Source organism: Monodelphis domestica, chromosome 3, assembly GCF_027887165.1.
Source record: "Monodelphis domestica isolate mMonDom1 chromosome 3, mMonDom1.pri, whole genome shotgun sequence".
Taxonomy (NCBI): Eukaryota; Metazoa; Chordata; class Mammalia; order Didelphimorphia; family Didelphidae; genus Monodelphis; species Monodelphis domestica.
Window position 1 is genome coordinate 404,999,359 of NC_077229.1, and position 16,494 is coordinate 405,015,852.

Consider the following 16,494-nt stretch of genomic DNA (forward strand, 5'->3'; position numbering starts at 1 on the left):
CTCTGTGTAAGAATCCCTGCAGATGTGTATTGACTCAGGAAATTACATCTTAACATTTCTTTTTTTTTAATGTGAAGTCATTTATTTTTATTATATTATGAATGTTTATACATAAATATGTATATATACAAATATTCATAAATATACACATGTTAGATATACAAATATCATTTGTGGAAATTATATAAAGATATGTATATATCTGCATATTATGTATACATTACAGATATATTTTTGTATGCATGTTACCATCACTTTTTGTGGGTTAATTTTTAAAGTTTATTTGATTAGTTAATTTAGAATATTTTTACATAGTTACATGAATCATGTTCTTTCCCTCCCCTTATCCTACCTCCTCCTGTAGGCAATGAGCAACTCCACTGGGTTTTACATGTGTCATTGATCAAGACCTATTTCCATATTATTAGTATTTGCACTAGGATAATTGTTTAGAGTCTACATCACCGATCATATCCCATTGAACCATGTGATCAAGCAGTTGTTAACATTTCTAAGTTGTATTATATTTTTATTTATCTTGGCAAATATCTTCCAATTCCATTTTATTTTCTTCTAAGACTATACCTGGGCATTTTGTTGCTATAATTCAGCAATTGTGAGTTTGGCATCCCTTGTCTTTATTAGTCTTTGAGTTCATATCTAGCTCTAAAGCTATGATTCTAGGATACTATGGTTTAACTGGAAACATTTAAGCAAGCCAGAGGGGTGGGGAGCAGGGATAATAACGGTAAAATAATACAGTGGTGTTAGTATTCCAATCTGGCACAATGGCTGACACTTCCATTAGGACCAGCTGTCACTTCACCTCCACTGGAGTCAGGACCAACATCTGAAAAGGGCAAAAAAGGATTAATTGTAATCAAGGTAATCTGACAGGTATCTTAGGAGTGATAACCCTTAGACCATTTAGGAGGAGAGAAGTCTAGGAATCTAGGACCTGGTGAATTTCTAAAATGAAATTCTTTCTACAACTTTTGTTGTCTGTCTTCACTCTTTCCATGTATAAGGTCAGTATAGGAAGTCCTAGGACAGGGTGGATCAAATGTTTTTAAGGAAGGTTGGAGTCCTGCTCAGATAAAGGTCATTGATTTCCCACCTCTGAAATTGGGAAGGGAGACTTCAATAAGCTAGGGAAATGGATATTTCTGGTATTAAAGATTCAAAGCCTAGAAAAGTCAGATGTGAGAAATTCCAGGGCAGGGGTCAGGAAGAAGAAAAGTTTTCCAACCAATAGAAGGAGGGCACAGCTATGAAATATATGACTTGTTGAATGGAGTGAGATCAGATCAAGAAAAAAAAAGAGTTGGTTTTGTTTTGATTTTTTGAATTGCAATAAGATCTAGTAATAGACTTTCATGCATCATCATATATAAGTGGTAGATAATTATTTCATGGGAGAAGGAGAAATAGGGGCAAGAAATCTTAGTGGGTATATAATAAATGCTTGTTCAATAAATGAATGAATTTAAGGTCTACTCAAATAGCATCATACTATCCATAGGCTATTTCTTTTAGTGTTTTATTGCTTCAAAATATCAGTTGGGTTTTTATCAAGGGTCTTCAATGCCTCAACTCCAAAGAGTAACTGATATGGAAATTGGGGGCACTATTGTGGATGAGTTGGTAAGAAGATATTTTGAGCTAACCTGCTTTTTGGAGGCACCTAAACACATGGTTGTTTTGAGGTTCAAATGAGATAATGGATTTAAAGCCATTGCAAACTTTAAAATGTTGTGTAAAGGTCAGTTATTATTATTATTTATTGTTAACCTATTGTCACAAGGTCTCTAGTTGTGTGATGACTCTGTTCTCTAAGCCTTTTTTCTACTATCTTTCCCTCCTTCCTCCTATTTCCTTTTTTTACAGAGGTTAGCAGAAGCCTGACCTCAAGGAATGATTATAGAGAAATGCAAGTGTGTGATAAAGAATATTTAACAACCAGGCTTCCTAGAAGGGAATATATATATATATATATGTATATATATATATATATACATATATATATATATATATACACATGTTCAGTTTAAAATTTAATCTTCATTACTAACACTTTCTTAAATCAAGAAAATGAACAAAACAATAACTCAAACTCAGTATCAGTGATTGTTGATTTTTGAGGTATATTTTTTTTACGCTGAAAATTTAACAATGGGTTCTGAAAGATAGTTAGACCTGTCTTAAGCATATATTTTGCCTAAATTTGCCTAAATTATGTCTTGTAGGCATCTAACTTGTCCATTCATGCTTAAAACCCAAACTACTTGGTGTAGCAGTCTGTTGAGGTGACTGAGATTTTATAAATGTTTTCGTTAACAAACCATTAAGTGAAGAATCCTAATAGTTCAATGGAAAGAATACATGACTAAGAGTATACCAGGCTTAGTCACTGACTAGTTAGGAGTCTGAGAAAATAGCTCAGTTTTCTTCCATTTTCAAATGGAGTCAGTATCTCAATTTAATTCCCAAAGATTTAATAGATATGAAATGAGAGTTTTGAAAACATCTAAAGCTTAGAGTCAACATGGCAGAGATCTGGCTGAGATCCAGCTGATCTCTCCCAATATTTCCTCTAAATAACTTTGAAATAATGCCTCAAATCAAATTCTGGAGTGACAGAGACAACAAAAAGTCAGAGAGAGATGTTTTTCCATTCAAAGACAACTTAGGAGGTCCACAGGAGAAACCTGTAGTACTGGGATAAATGCAGACCCAAAGGTTTAGAGAAGCACTAACAATGGATCTTGGAAGTGACCTGAATAGCAGCAGTAGCAGCAACAGCCACAGAAGCTTTGGAAGCTCTCAGGCCAGTGATGGTAAGGGGGTCTGACAACTGGTGACAAAGACATTACAGAAGATCTTTTGCTGGCACTGTGGGTAGCCTGATTAGCAATTTTATTGTCCATAAGCAGTTCTGCATTGCAGTTTCAGGGCAGAGAGGAGTGCTTAAGGAGCACTAGTACTTGTGGCTGCATGGAGAACAAGAGTTCTTCTTGGATAAAGACCAGAGTACAGTCCAGGAGAGCAGTGACCACACTTCCCCCAAATAGTAGTACCACGGAAGCACAAAAAACTTGAAGACCTTCAAAACTAGCTCTGAAAACAACAGCATGGAAATGGCTGAAGCTTGGCACAGTGTCTCCCCACTCTGTTAACAGAACCCAACTTTAAAATAAAGTTAAAAGTGAAAAAAATAGTCTGGGAAAATGAGCAAAGAACAAAAAATGAATTCAACCATAAACACTTACTATGGTGAATTTAGACTCAGAAATCCTGGGTTTGAGTTACAATTATGCAATTTTACTCCATGTGCTACTTTAGGGAAGTTACATTTCCAGATGTGTTTCCTCATCTCTAAAATGAAAGGTTGAAAAAATAATAGTCTCTAGGGGCCCTTTAGCTCTAGAGTGGCTTAATTGAGGTCTCCCAAAGCATATACCAAACTAGCATGAGTTATCTGGATGAAGACTCTTGGCATCTGGGAGAGGGAGACAGACAAACAGATAGACAGACAGACAGGGGAGAAGAGGCAGTGAAGGGAAGATAAGGAAAGGAAAGAGAGTAGAACTTATTTATATCATTGTGGCATATGATTATGATGGAATACTACTGTACTCTAAGAAATGGCAACAAGATTAACTTTGGAAGAACATGGAAAGACCTACATAAAATTATGAAGAGTGAAATGAGCAGAACTAAGAGAACATTATCTACAGCATGGGAATATTGTTTGAAGAATGACATGTTTGTCCATCTCTAGAGAAAGAACTGATAAATAAAAATAAATAAGATATAGTTTATAGGTGTGTGTGTGTGTATTTCTCAAATGATGCCCTATTTAATGGGGAGAAGGCACTGTGGGAGGGAGTTTACTGGGTATTTTAATGTAATAAGCATTTTTTTAAAGAGAAGAGAAAGGGGAAGATCAGAGACAAAAGGAAAAAGGAGAGGAAATGGAAATAAAAAGAAAGGAAGAGATAAAAAGAAGAAATAAAAGAAAAAATCAAGAAAAAATAAAAATAGAAAAAGAAAAAAATCAAATTAAAAAAAAAGTCTAACTTGATTCTTATTACTTGTTTTTGAGCCCTCCAGGAAAAATGAGCAAGTTTTGAAAATGGAGAAGCATCTATTGGTCACCTGATACCTTTGCCACATTACATTTCTACCTCCCCACAGTCATAAGTCTTTCACTGTAGTGGGGACTCCCAAGTCATCCAAGGAGAATAAGACATACTTTTACAGAGTTTCCTAGTAGACTTCTATAGACTACATCCAGGGGCTTGAAAGATAGCTCTTAATGTCTCTGATCATCCTTTTAAGATCCTTGGAAGGTTGGGCCACTGAAGTAAGAACAATGCTCTCTACCTATATTCTTCACAGTTAAGTCTAGTCTAGCTGTTTCCTAAGGCCCTAATCCATAAATATTAAATTGGCTTTGTCTTAAAAGACATTGGAAATTTCCATTTAATCTTACTGTATCAAGAAACTAAGCATCAGGCTATTAAATGATTTTTCTAGTTATTTAAGGATATAAAAGAGGCAGGCCATTACAGACTCCCAAGGTCCTGAAGTTATCATAACTGGCCCTTCTAATCAGACATATTTCTGTATCATGAGAATTAGAGGTCAAGAGAAGCTCATCTCCTTAGGTAAATGCTCTACAGTTGTTGAGTTTCCTTTGTATTCTATGGCTAAGTTTACCTTTCTTTACTTTTGAATGAACCTAAGAGCTTCATTTCACCTTAGTTGATAGATATCCCCAGGATGATGAACCTTCCAGAACTCTACACAAAAATGAAAGTAATGGAATATTATTGGACCAAAGAAAGGATGAGCACACTGAATATAGAGAAGACATGTATTAATTCAGACTAAAGTAAGGAAATCCAAAAAATAATATACACAATGATTATACAATATAAATGATAATCACAATCACCATAAAACTATCAAAAATGAATAGTGTGAAATTACAAAGATCAAACATGATCCCAAAGAAGAGATGTGAAAAGGGACATCTCCCCCTGCCCCTTTGCAGATTTCATGGGAATAGAAAAATGCATATGCCATCAGATTTTTTTTAATGATTTGATTGTTTTGAATGATTTCCCCCCCTTTCCAATTTTTGTTCAAAAATATTTGTTATAAGGGGTGACTCTCTTGGAGAGGAAGAAAAGGGCCACAGGAAATCTAGGCAATCTAAAACAATGAAAAACACAAATAAATTCTAGTTAAAATGTCTTTTAATTTAGACCTAATGAACTCATTTCTTTTGTCTTTTGTTCTTGAGACATTCCATACTTCTCTGGGCTCTCTCTCTGGGGGATGGGAAGGGTGAAAGTAGAAAGGAATTGTTGATGTCCTGAATTTGTGGGATGGAGGTGTTTGAATTCAAAAATCATGAAAGCAGCTATTTGGGGCACTATTCACTACCCATTACCCTCTCCTTTTTTTCTCCCTTTCATGGATTGAAATATTCCTTCCCATCTTTGTCCCTTTTCCCCTTAGAGGTGAGAAGGAACAGGGCCACCTATCTTGGAATGCAATGTTGAGATGTCAAAAAGGAAGCTTTTTCCCTTCACCAAATAAAATATTAAGAGGGCTCAACGAAAGCCATTGGGAAGTGGCTGGGGAAGGAGATGAAAAATTAATTTTAATGCATGGGAGACTAAGTAATTCACTTATTTCACAACCTCAATCAATTTTAATATTTTAGTATTTAACATGAGTGAAGTGACTCTCCAATAACATTTTAGAAGTTTTTCCTCTCTCTTTGGCTCATGACCCAAGAGAAGTTGTTACTTTTGCTGTCATTTTCTTTGATTACCAGATATTATTGAGGGATATAAGTGCTCTGGCCTATGTGCTTTTATCAGGAATTTAGACCTTGGTGTTGGAAGGGGAAAAAAAGTTAACCAAGAAAATAAAAAAAGAAAATGTGTTATATAGAGAAGAGCCAGATCTGGAGTCACATCTGTGTTTGCATGCTGTCTCCAACACTTGCTAGGCCTGTGCCTTTGGGGAAGTCACCCATACTTGATGAGTCTTAAGTTTCCTCACCTTTAAAATAAGTATAATAATATTTGGATAGCCTACATTATAGGAAGGTTGTTAGGAAAATGCTTTTTCTATCAGAAAATTAGTATTAACTGAGATGAAAATAATGATGACAATGATAGAAGAGAATATCCAACTGAAAAAACTGGTTGCTTCAGATTCAGGTGGTATTGGACCTGAGCAGGGGATCCCCATATTTGTTACTTTTCTAGAAGAATATGGCGGGGGGAGGGAATAACTTCATATATTTTGGTTTAAAAACCTCTGGAAACATATAACTCTATTACTTGCTTATGTTAAAAAATTGTATGAAACTCTTCTTAAATTCAGACCCATTTTCTTTATCTGCCTAGTATTCAGTTTGTACTGACCATTGTCCTTAGAAAGTTGATTCCTCCCACTTCTTTGCATTCCTTTGACTTGGTGATGCTGATTGTTCTCTCCCAGAATATGGATATGTGTCTAGTTTCTGGTCCTTTTCCAGTAATCTCTTTAATTAATAGCTAGTTTCCTCTTTCTTAGGATCCTCCATGTTTACTTCTGTACTTAACAAATTCAGACTATTTCAAGGTAGACTGGTTTATAGAGGAAATTATAATAGCTTTAGAGTCAGAGGAAGTGAATTTAAACCCTCTCCTTATCATTTGCTCCCTGTGGGACATTTGGCTTCTTTGAGACTCAGTTTCTTTATCAATAATTTGAGGGGTTTGGACTAGATCTAAACAGTGTCTTCTTCAGTTCTAAGTCTTTGATCCTGTGCTCGTATCAAAAGATTTTTTGATAAATGCTAGATAATAAAAAGGGATTTCCAAGATATGTTAAGGCTAAAAGGATATCAAGAAAAAGATAGGAACCTGGGTTAGGGGCAAATGGGAAGGATAGAATGAAAAGATTTGAAATACATGGTAAGTGAGAGGTACTAAAGAGAACATCAAGAAAGATGGGTGACTGTCAGATCTGTGGAAAAGGGAGGAATTTAAGACCAAGCAAGAAATAGAGAACATTGCAAATTGTAAGATGAATAACTTTGATTATATCAAATTAAAAAGGTTTTGTACAAACAAAGCCAATGCAACCTAAATTAGAAGGAAAGCAACAAACTGGGAGTACATTTTTACAACAAAACTCTCCAACAAAGCATTAATTCCCCTAATATATAAGGAGCTGTGGTAGAGGCATGCATGCAAATGACAGAAGCTGGAGATGGATCATCTGTCAGTCAAATGAAGATTCCATTTGAAATGTGACTGGGAAACAGTGGGAGGCAAGAGTCAACTGCTTGACTGAAGCTGGAAGGCTTTTGGCTTTCTGGCTGACCTGAAGGAAGAATCTGGTTATTTATCCCTGGGACTTGAGATAATCAAGTTGGAGGTGACCTGGCTGGTTTGAAGGAAGAAGAAGAAAGACAGTAGTCCTCATATATCTCTCTGACTGGTTCTGTTTCATGCTAGTGCCTGAATTGCCATTTCTCTCAGTATCCTCCAACCTAACACTCATTGTAGATAATAGGGAAAACCCTATCCCTCTTACCTCCATCCTTCACCCTTGTCCTGTCTTCCCCAAGTAAACTCCTTGTTTGACAAAGAAGATTAAGAACTATTTTATTGAAACCTCACAGCTCACACTGAGAGTTGTGGAGGAGACTGAAGAAGGGAGAGAGGGGAGGCTGAAAGGCTTCTGAAAAGGGGGGTATAAAAGGGAGGAGGTTTGGCAAAAAGAAAATAACTACCTGATCTATTTAGTTATCCAGTATCCATCAATATACACCTTCAAATATCATCTATTACAGAGCTAAGTCAAATTTACAAAAAATCAAGCTATTCCCCAATCAACAAATGGTCAAGGGACATGAATAGGTTATTTTCACATGATGAAATCAAAACAATGAATAAGCTTGTAAGTCCCTTCTAATTAGAGAAATGCAAATCAAAACAACTCTTACACCTAGAAGATTGGCCAATATGGCAGCAAAGGAAAGTAATAGATGTTAGAGGGGATGTGGCAAAATTAGGCCACTAATACACTGCTGGTGGAATTGTGAATTGGTCCAACCATTCGGGGGGGGGGGCAAGTTTGAATTATGTGCAAAGAGTTTTAAAAGAATGCCTGCCCTTTGACCCAGCAATACCACTGTTGGGTTTGTACACCAAAGAGATAATAAGGAAAAAGACATACAAAAATATTCATAGCTACACTCTTTGTCCATTGACTGGGGAATGGCTAAACAAATTGTGGTATATGATGGTGATGGAATACTATTGTGCAGAAAGGAATAATGAACTGGAGGAATTCCATTGGAACTAGAATGACCTCCAGGAATTGATGCAGAGTGAAAGGAGCAGAAGCAGGAGAACATTGTACAAAGACACTAATACATCATGGCACAATCAAATGTAATAGACTTTTTTATAGTAGCAGTGCAATGACAGAACAATCCAGAGGAACTTATGAGAATAAGAACACTATCCATATCCAGGGAAAGAACTGTGGGAACAGAAATACAGAAGAAAAATATATGATCAATCATGTGGTTCGATATGGATATAACTAGGGTTTGGATGTTAAAAAAATCACTCTACTGCAAATATGGATAATATGTAAATAGGTTTAGAACAATGATACATATATAACCCAGTGAAATTGCTCATCACCTCTGAGAGGGGGGAGGGAAATGGGGTGGGCAAAATCATGAATCATGTAACCATGGAAAAATATTCTAAATAAAAAAAGGAAAAAAAAAGATAGGTGGCATACTTGATAGAGTGCTGGACCTGGAATCAGGAAGACCTGAGTTCAAATCTGTTTTCAGATACTGACTAGCAGCCTGAACCTGGAAAAATCACTTACCCTGCTTGCCTCAGTTTTCTTATCTTAAAATGAGCTTGAGAATGAAATGCCAAACTACTCTAGGGTCTTTGTTCAAGGAAATCCCAAATAGGCTCATGAAGAGTTGGATGTGGTTGAAATGACTGAACAACAAAAATAATATAAAAAATTCTGATATCAATTAAATACCCATTTGCAATCCCTATTGCTACATTCATCAGTTGGGTAGCCATGGGCAAGACATTTAGTTAAGCCTCAGTTTCTTCATCTTTAAGATGGGGAAACTAAAACATATTACTAGTTTCACAAGGTTGTGTGGTAGTAATGTTTTGTAAATCTCAAAGCTCTAAACGAGTGTGAGTTATTATATGTCCCACTTGAGATTGGATTGTTAGCTACATTTGCTGAAAATCCTGAGATGGAATAGTGCATGGAGGAATCATCATTGAATGGCAAATCATGACTGCCTCTAGCATCATTTGGGGGTACTTCATTCCATGGCCCAAGGATAACCCTAGGATTCTTTAGTACTGTCCACATGGTCTGGCATGTTGTTTATAGTCATAATCAGATCCATTTGGAGAGGAGAACAGAGCTTGCCCCCAGCTGTTCTTTCTCTCTCAGAGTCTGAGAGCAGAAATGTAGCTTGAAGACAGACAGTTGGCTTACAACAAAAATCATGGGGTAATAGTGACTTGTGTGTGGAAGTTTGACTCAACTTCAGTATAATAAAATAGTTTGAACTTCTCTAAACCATTAAAACAAGAGAATGAAAAAGAAAAGAAAAGAAAAGAAATTGTCTTTCTGCAGTAAAGATTCTTTGAAAATTATTTATAGGTAAAATAAAAGTAATCCTGGGGATGTGCCCTTTCTTCCAAAATGAGGAAGTTTGCTGAAAATGATATAGTCATAAATGTATACAAATAGTGACATAAGATTATCTCATATATCTGGTAATCACCTATCTAGATAACAAGTGAAGGTATAAATGTAAACTTAAAAAAAACCCATCAAAATAGATGCCACAAATGTCCATGGACTAAATAAAATTTAATATACTTTGCAACTTACAGAAGGCACTCGGTCCATCCTCATTTGGGGTTTTTTTTTTTTTTTTAAACCCTTACCTTCCGTCTCGGAGTCAATACTGTGTATTGGCTCCAAGGCAGAAGAGTGGTAAGGGCTAGGCAATGGGGGTCAAGTGACTTGCCCAGGGTCACACAGCTGGGAAGTGTCTGAGGCCAGATTTGAACCTAGGACCTCCCATCTCTAGGGCTAGCTCTCAATCCACTGAGCTACCCAGCTGTCCCTGGGTTTTTTTTTTTTTTAATAAAGACTACTAAAGGATATGATTAGCTAGTTTCTGAGGACACAACAGGGTGTAAGGAAGAAATTATAAGTAGGAGAAGGGTTGTCCAAGAAACTTCATTATTGAATCAAATAGGTATGTTTAAGCAAAACAAATTCACATATTGGTGATATATGAAACTGGATGCCACCTCTGGCCCCTGTTGTACTCCACCTCTCTACGAAGAGGTAGGAAATATACAGGATCATGAGTTTTCTAGAGTTATGGCAGGTCACATAATGTCTTGATCATAGTGTTCTTAAGAATTCAAAGATGTTTCCCTTTACAATATGCTAGGCATTATATACATTGCACATTCTGCTCATTTTATACTGCATCCATTTACACAAGCTTTTTGGGGTTTCTTGAAATCTATTCTTTTTGTTTCAAACTCTTTTCTACCATTCCACTACTATCATTGTGGAAGGGGAAGGGTGGTAGACAGGACAATTTTCATGTTCAGAGGGTTGTCTTGACCCACCCCTCAAAGCCTCAAGTACCCCCCCAAATGAATCAGTGGATAATCAGCCTCTTTGTTTCTTCCTAGACTGGTTATTAGACAGAATTTTTTACCAGAATCTTTCTCACAACCACTCCAGCTCTGCTAAAGCTGTCATTCCTTCCATTGGCATAGCCTTTAAAGATTCATGGACAGTTCCATGACAAGATGACTCAGAAAAGCAGGACTTTTGTCCCTTTGTAAAAAGCACATGTGAATATGCACTTTTTTGTTTCTATTTAAAGGATATAGTATAAAAGGCAATTTAGGAAAGATACAGAAAGTAATATCTGCTTGTGAATTTGGACTAGAAATCAAATTCCATCATTAGGCAGCTGGGTATGACAAAGATTAGATTTAATGGCCTTGCAAATGCCTTCCAGCTCATCATCTATGATCTTACATATATGTAGGGGCAAGCCCAGATGTCTTTCATGTGTTCATTAGACCCATTGCTTCACTTCTCTGAAACCCCAGTCATGAGGTCTCATACGTGAGTTTATAATTATATTCATGGTGGTTTACTATTTAAATTTCTTTGCTCTTTAACCATAAAAGAGAGTAGATCAGATGATCATGAAGATTAGATTTTCCTTTGTGATTGAATAATATATTATGAAAATAATTGGAAATGAATAATATCAAAGAAAGTAATAGCAACACAGAAACATAAAATCCCAGAATCTTGGAAGACTTTGGAAAATATCTAGTCATACTAGAAATCTCTTATTGCAGTTTTTGTGTTTGCAGTTGCTGTGTCATGGCCATAGGAACTTGGACCTGTGAATTCATTCGCACCAGGAACTCCTGGATGAGGAAATTCTCTTTACTCATGTCATTTTTCTATGCAATTTATTTTCTTAGAGAGTTGTCCAGATCATTCAGAAGTTATGTGACTTTTCTGGGGTCACATGGCTAGTGTCAGAGGTGGAACTTGAACCCAGGTTTCCTAGCGCTGAGGCCAGTTCTCTATCCACAGCCACAGCTGTCTCTATTGCTTTGTTATACCTAAACCAATCTCCCAAATCTGGCTTTCAGTGCCCTCTATAATCTGTTCCCTTCCCATTTGTCTTCCATCAATCTCCCTTAATAATACACACCCTCCTTTTTAGACAAAGAAACACCAAATCATGTCTATTAAAATTTTTTTCTGAATACAAAAGAAAGGCTTTGCCCAGTGTCTTTCCTATGATTACCATCCATGAGAGCTAGATTCAATTGCTATTAAAAGCTCTCCTGGAGGCCTCCCAGATTTCCACATAGAAAACTAAGGAAGAAGTAGCACATCACAGTGTAACTGAAGTGAGCCATTCTTAAAATACTGCAAACAAACAATACAAATATATCTATTGGGAAGGAAACCTTTGGGTCTGATTTTTCCTTATCTGTAAACTAAAGAATTTCTGTAAATTATAATTTCTCTAAGCTCTCTTCCAGCTAAAGTTTAATACTAGGGTTCTAAGATTCTAGGTTTGTGCCATTCTATTTTTCTGTTTTTTTTTCTTGATAAGTCTTAAACCTTTTCTTTGCTTTTCTAATTGCTGCCACATGATTATATCTCATTGAGTTACAGAGGGAAAAAATGATCCACTGAGTCATCTGATCCACCCTTTCTACTATGGTCTAATCAAAAGGCAAACTAACTAATATGCCAGCAATTAAAATATTATAAACTAATTCCTGAGACCTCAATACTAGGATCTCAGAGTGATTATGCAGAGGGTCTAATGATTATCATGAAGAATGTCCAGGCTTACCTCTATACATATGTGTTCTATGCCAATATGTTGGAATATGAATAACAATGTTAAGAAAATGCTATATTTCACAATCAGCTTTTTATATATTAGCTATATCTAGAATATGAATTTTCCTCAGTTCAGTTATAGTCTCAAATGGGATTGTGAAGAGTTGGACACAACTTAAACAACTGAGTAAAATAATCTCCTGAAGACCTTTGTTAAAATATGCAGATATAATAACTCAGGAGAAGAAATAGTAGCTCAATCACAATAATTAATACTTCTTATTGTTTATATCAAGGTTTAGGTGAGGTGGCACTTCCTCTGAGAATCCTTCTGTGATTCCTATCCTACCTAGTTAGTTCTTTACCATTGCTCATATTACGTTCTCTTTTTTTTGTGTCAACGTCTCTCTCTCTTTCTCTCTCTCATTTCACCATATCCTGTAGAATATACATTTTTAAGAGGGTGAACTCTTGTTTTTGTCTTCCTTGAACACAGTAGGTGTTTCACAAATGTTTGTCAACTTAAATTTAGCTTTTCCAACTAGTTGGCTATCACCTGGCGGAGAGCAAGGACTCATGAGAAATGACACAAGATCAGTCGGAAGGGAGGAATAGCGAAGAATTTGTGGTTTTTCATTTGGGTATAGCTGGACTCTCCAACTGAAGTACAAGCCCTTTGATGGGAGAGATGATGTCTTATTGTACTACTATCATCCCTATATCATTTTGGCAACAGAGTAATGCATCTAGTCCCAAGGACCTACTAATGTACTCACTAGTATGCCCTGCTTAATGATGTTGACTGATTTCATAAAAACATGATGTTAGGTGAATCACCGTTATAGGGAAATATTTTCACAAGTAGAGATCTGGGCTGAGGGCAACCACAATTTCTTAAACAAGGAAGAGGGTCGCAAGTCTCCCAGGAAAGGAATACATTTCAGAAAACAGAGCCAGTTGATTGATTGGGTAGGTTTCTCACAAGAAAGCACGATAAGGAGAGTTTATTTTGCCATATATTAAAGACAGTATCATAAGATGTTAATTGTGGCCAGGTTATATAAGGTATTCCTTTAAGAAACATGTTTAACCTATTTCTCTCTCTATATATCCCTTTTATTTAAACCAACAGTTGGCAGTAGAAAAATTAAATTTTATATATCTAATATCTATATATTTATTTCTGCTTTTCTGTGTGCATGTGTATATATATATATGTATATATGTATATTTAAACCCTTACTTTCCATCTTAGAATCAATACTGAGTATTAGTTCCAGAACAGAAGATCAATAAGGGATAGGCAATGGGGGTTGAGTGGATTGCCCAGGATCACACAGATAGGAAGGCTGTAAGGTCAAATTTGAACCCAGGACCTCTTGCTTCTAGACCTGACTGTCAATCTACTGAGCTGCCTAGCTGCCCCCAGATTATTTATTGATTAAAAAAAAAACATAGTGGAGAAATGAACTACTTGTTTTACCCTTTGAAGCATTTCCAATTGGTCTCTCACATAGAATAATTATATTATCAGGCTTTTGAAAGGAACTTTAAAACAAATATCTTCTGCTCATGATTCACATGGGTAAATATAGAGGGAAGGAAAATTAAAAGTATCCTGGAAACAGTACAAGTGATTAGCTTCTACATCCCTGATTAATAGGGATACACAGAAATTTTCCAAGTTAATTCCTGGTCATTGTAAAGTTCATATATTGTATTTGTGAAATGGACTCCATACTACCACTTAGTTATCCTTGAACATGTGAAATCATGTGCACTTTACTATCATAAAGGAATTTTTTAGGGACTCAAAAGAGTCCTCACTCAGCAGTCCGGATTCTGGAGGCTGGGATCTCATAATAGCAGTAATGAGTCAATTAAGAGTGAAGCAAGATGGATGATGGCAGTCTAACTTGAGCATGACTTGAGTCTCTTTATGTATAGATCTTTAAGGCAGCATTTATTTATTCATTCATTTATTTATTTGTTTATTCATTCATTTATCCATTTATTTTTTGTTTGTTTATTTATTTATTTGAAACCTTACCTTCTGTCCTGGAATTGATACTGTGTATTGGTTCCAAGGTAGAAGAGTGGTAAGGGCTAGACAATGGGGGTTAAGTGACTTGTCCAGGGTCACAGAGCTGGGAAGTGTCTGAGATCAAATTTGAACCTAGGACCATCTGTCTCTAGACCTGGCTCTCAATCCACTGAGCTACCCAGCTGCCCCCTAAGGCAGCATTTATAAGGTAAACATATTCAAAGTAACATTGGGTGAAACAAAGAAAAGAAAGATGACTATTAATAAAATATATAAAAATATACTTGTGGGGGGATGAGCATTTTTAAATACAGGAGAGAGTTTAGGGGCATAATGATATTTTTGGTCTCACTTAAATCTAAGAAATTTGCCCATTGGACCAGAAAAGGAAGAGAATTTTTCCAGGACTCTGAAATCTTCCTCCTTCAGTAACTAAGTATTTTGATTCAATAACAGGTGAGAATGAGACACAGAAAGATACAGCTGTAACAGCTGTATCCTTTACCCACAACAAAATAGCTGAAGATAATGTGCTTGGGGTTCATATGGGAGAGAGGATCTTTTTCTACTTCTCTCATACTATACAGAACTTAAGATATGGTTGATTTTACCAAATAAGAAATTATTTCACCTTTTAGTGTATATACTATAAGGCATTCACTAGCCAGAGGGAATTACTGAGAGAGGGAGCAAGTAGAACTTGCATAGACATTGCTAGTACCTCCCTATACTTATTAATTCCATAGATCTATGCTCTTTTCAGTAATACTAAGATCTCATAGTTAATATGACTCTTTAAGGTTTGAAAGTGGTTTTCTTATATAGACTCTGTGAGGTAGATAGTATAGTATTATTATCTACTATTGGCACATGAGGAAACTGAGGCACAAATAAACTCCATGACTTAGAGAAAATCTCACAGCTAGTGTCAGAGCCAGGATTCAAATTCCTTTCCTATAATTCTAAGTCTAGTCATCCTTCTACTAGACTGGGCTTCTACACTGATTCAGAAAACTTCTCTGAGCCTAGGTAATAATTTTATAATTTGATTAAGTCAAACAATTTTTCAGCTGGTAGTATGCTTCTTTCTGGTGATGAACCTCTTTGAATGTAGCTAGGCTTGATCTTGGCTAAGAGGCTCACAGTCCCTGTCAGGCCTTTACCCAAAGCCCTTCCTATAAGCATATATGTATATATTTATGTGTTTTTATATCTATGTATATATGTATACATATATATATACTTACAATTGAAAAAAAGTTGTAATATGAATATATTAGGTAACTTGAAATATTTTCAGTCCTGTGGAATCCTGAAGGATAAGATATTGATGTTCTTAGTTTGATGGAGATGTTGTTCAAGTATTGATAGAGACAAGTATCTTTGTGCACACTCATCTATCCTAACCCCGTCCACCCTCTTCAAGACCTGCGGCCATTGGGGAGTGGCGATGCAACAGGTGGAGATGACCACTGGCAGTTGTAGTCACGATCCTGCATGTAGGCGGCCCATGGACCAGTGGTCTCTCGGCCCTGTGGGCAGCAGGGATGTTCGGCAGCATCCTGGGTGACTGAGCAGCCCTCTCTAGGACAGTACTGCTCACCCTAATCAAGGGAGGGGACTAGAAAAGGTGTCCCAAACATTGCCTGACCTACAAACACCCAGTTAGCACACCGCGGCTGGCAGGTCATCCCCTTTAAGCGGTCGAAATCAAAGAAAAAAAAAAAAGAAACTCCTACTAGGAGCATGGAACATCAGGACATTGCTTGACAGAGAGAATACCCCAAGACCTGAGAGAAGAACAGCTCTAATCGGTAAAGAACTGGCGCGATATAACATCGACATCGCAGCCTTAAGAGAAACACGCTTACCAGAAAAGGGATCACTCAGCGAACCCACCACTGGATACACCTTCTTCTGGAAAGGTAGAGCCTCAAATGAAGACAGAATCC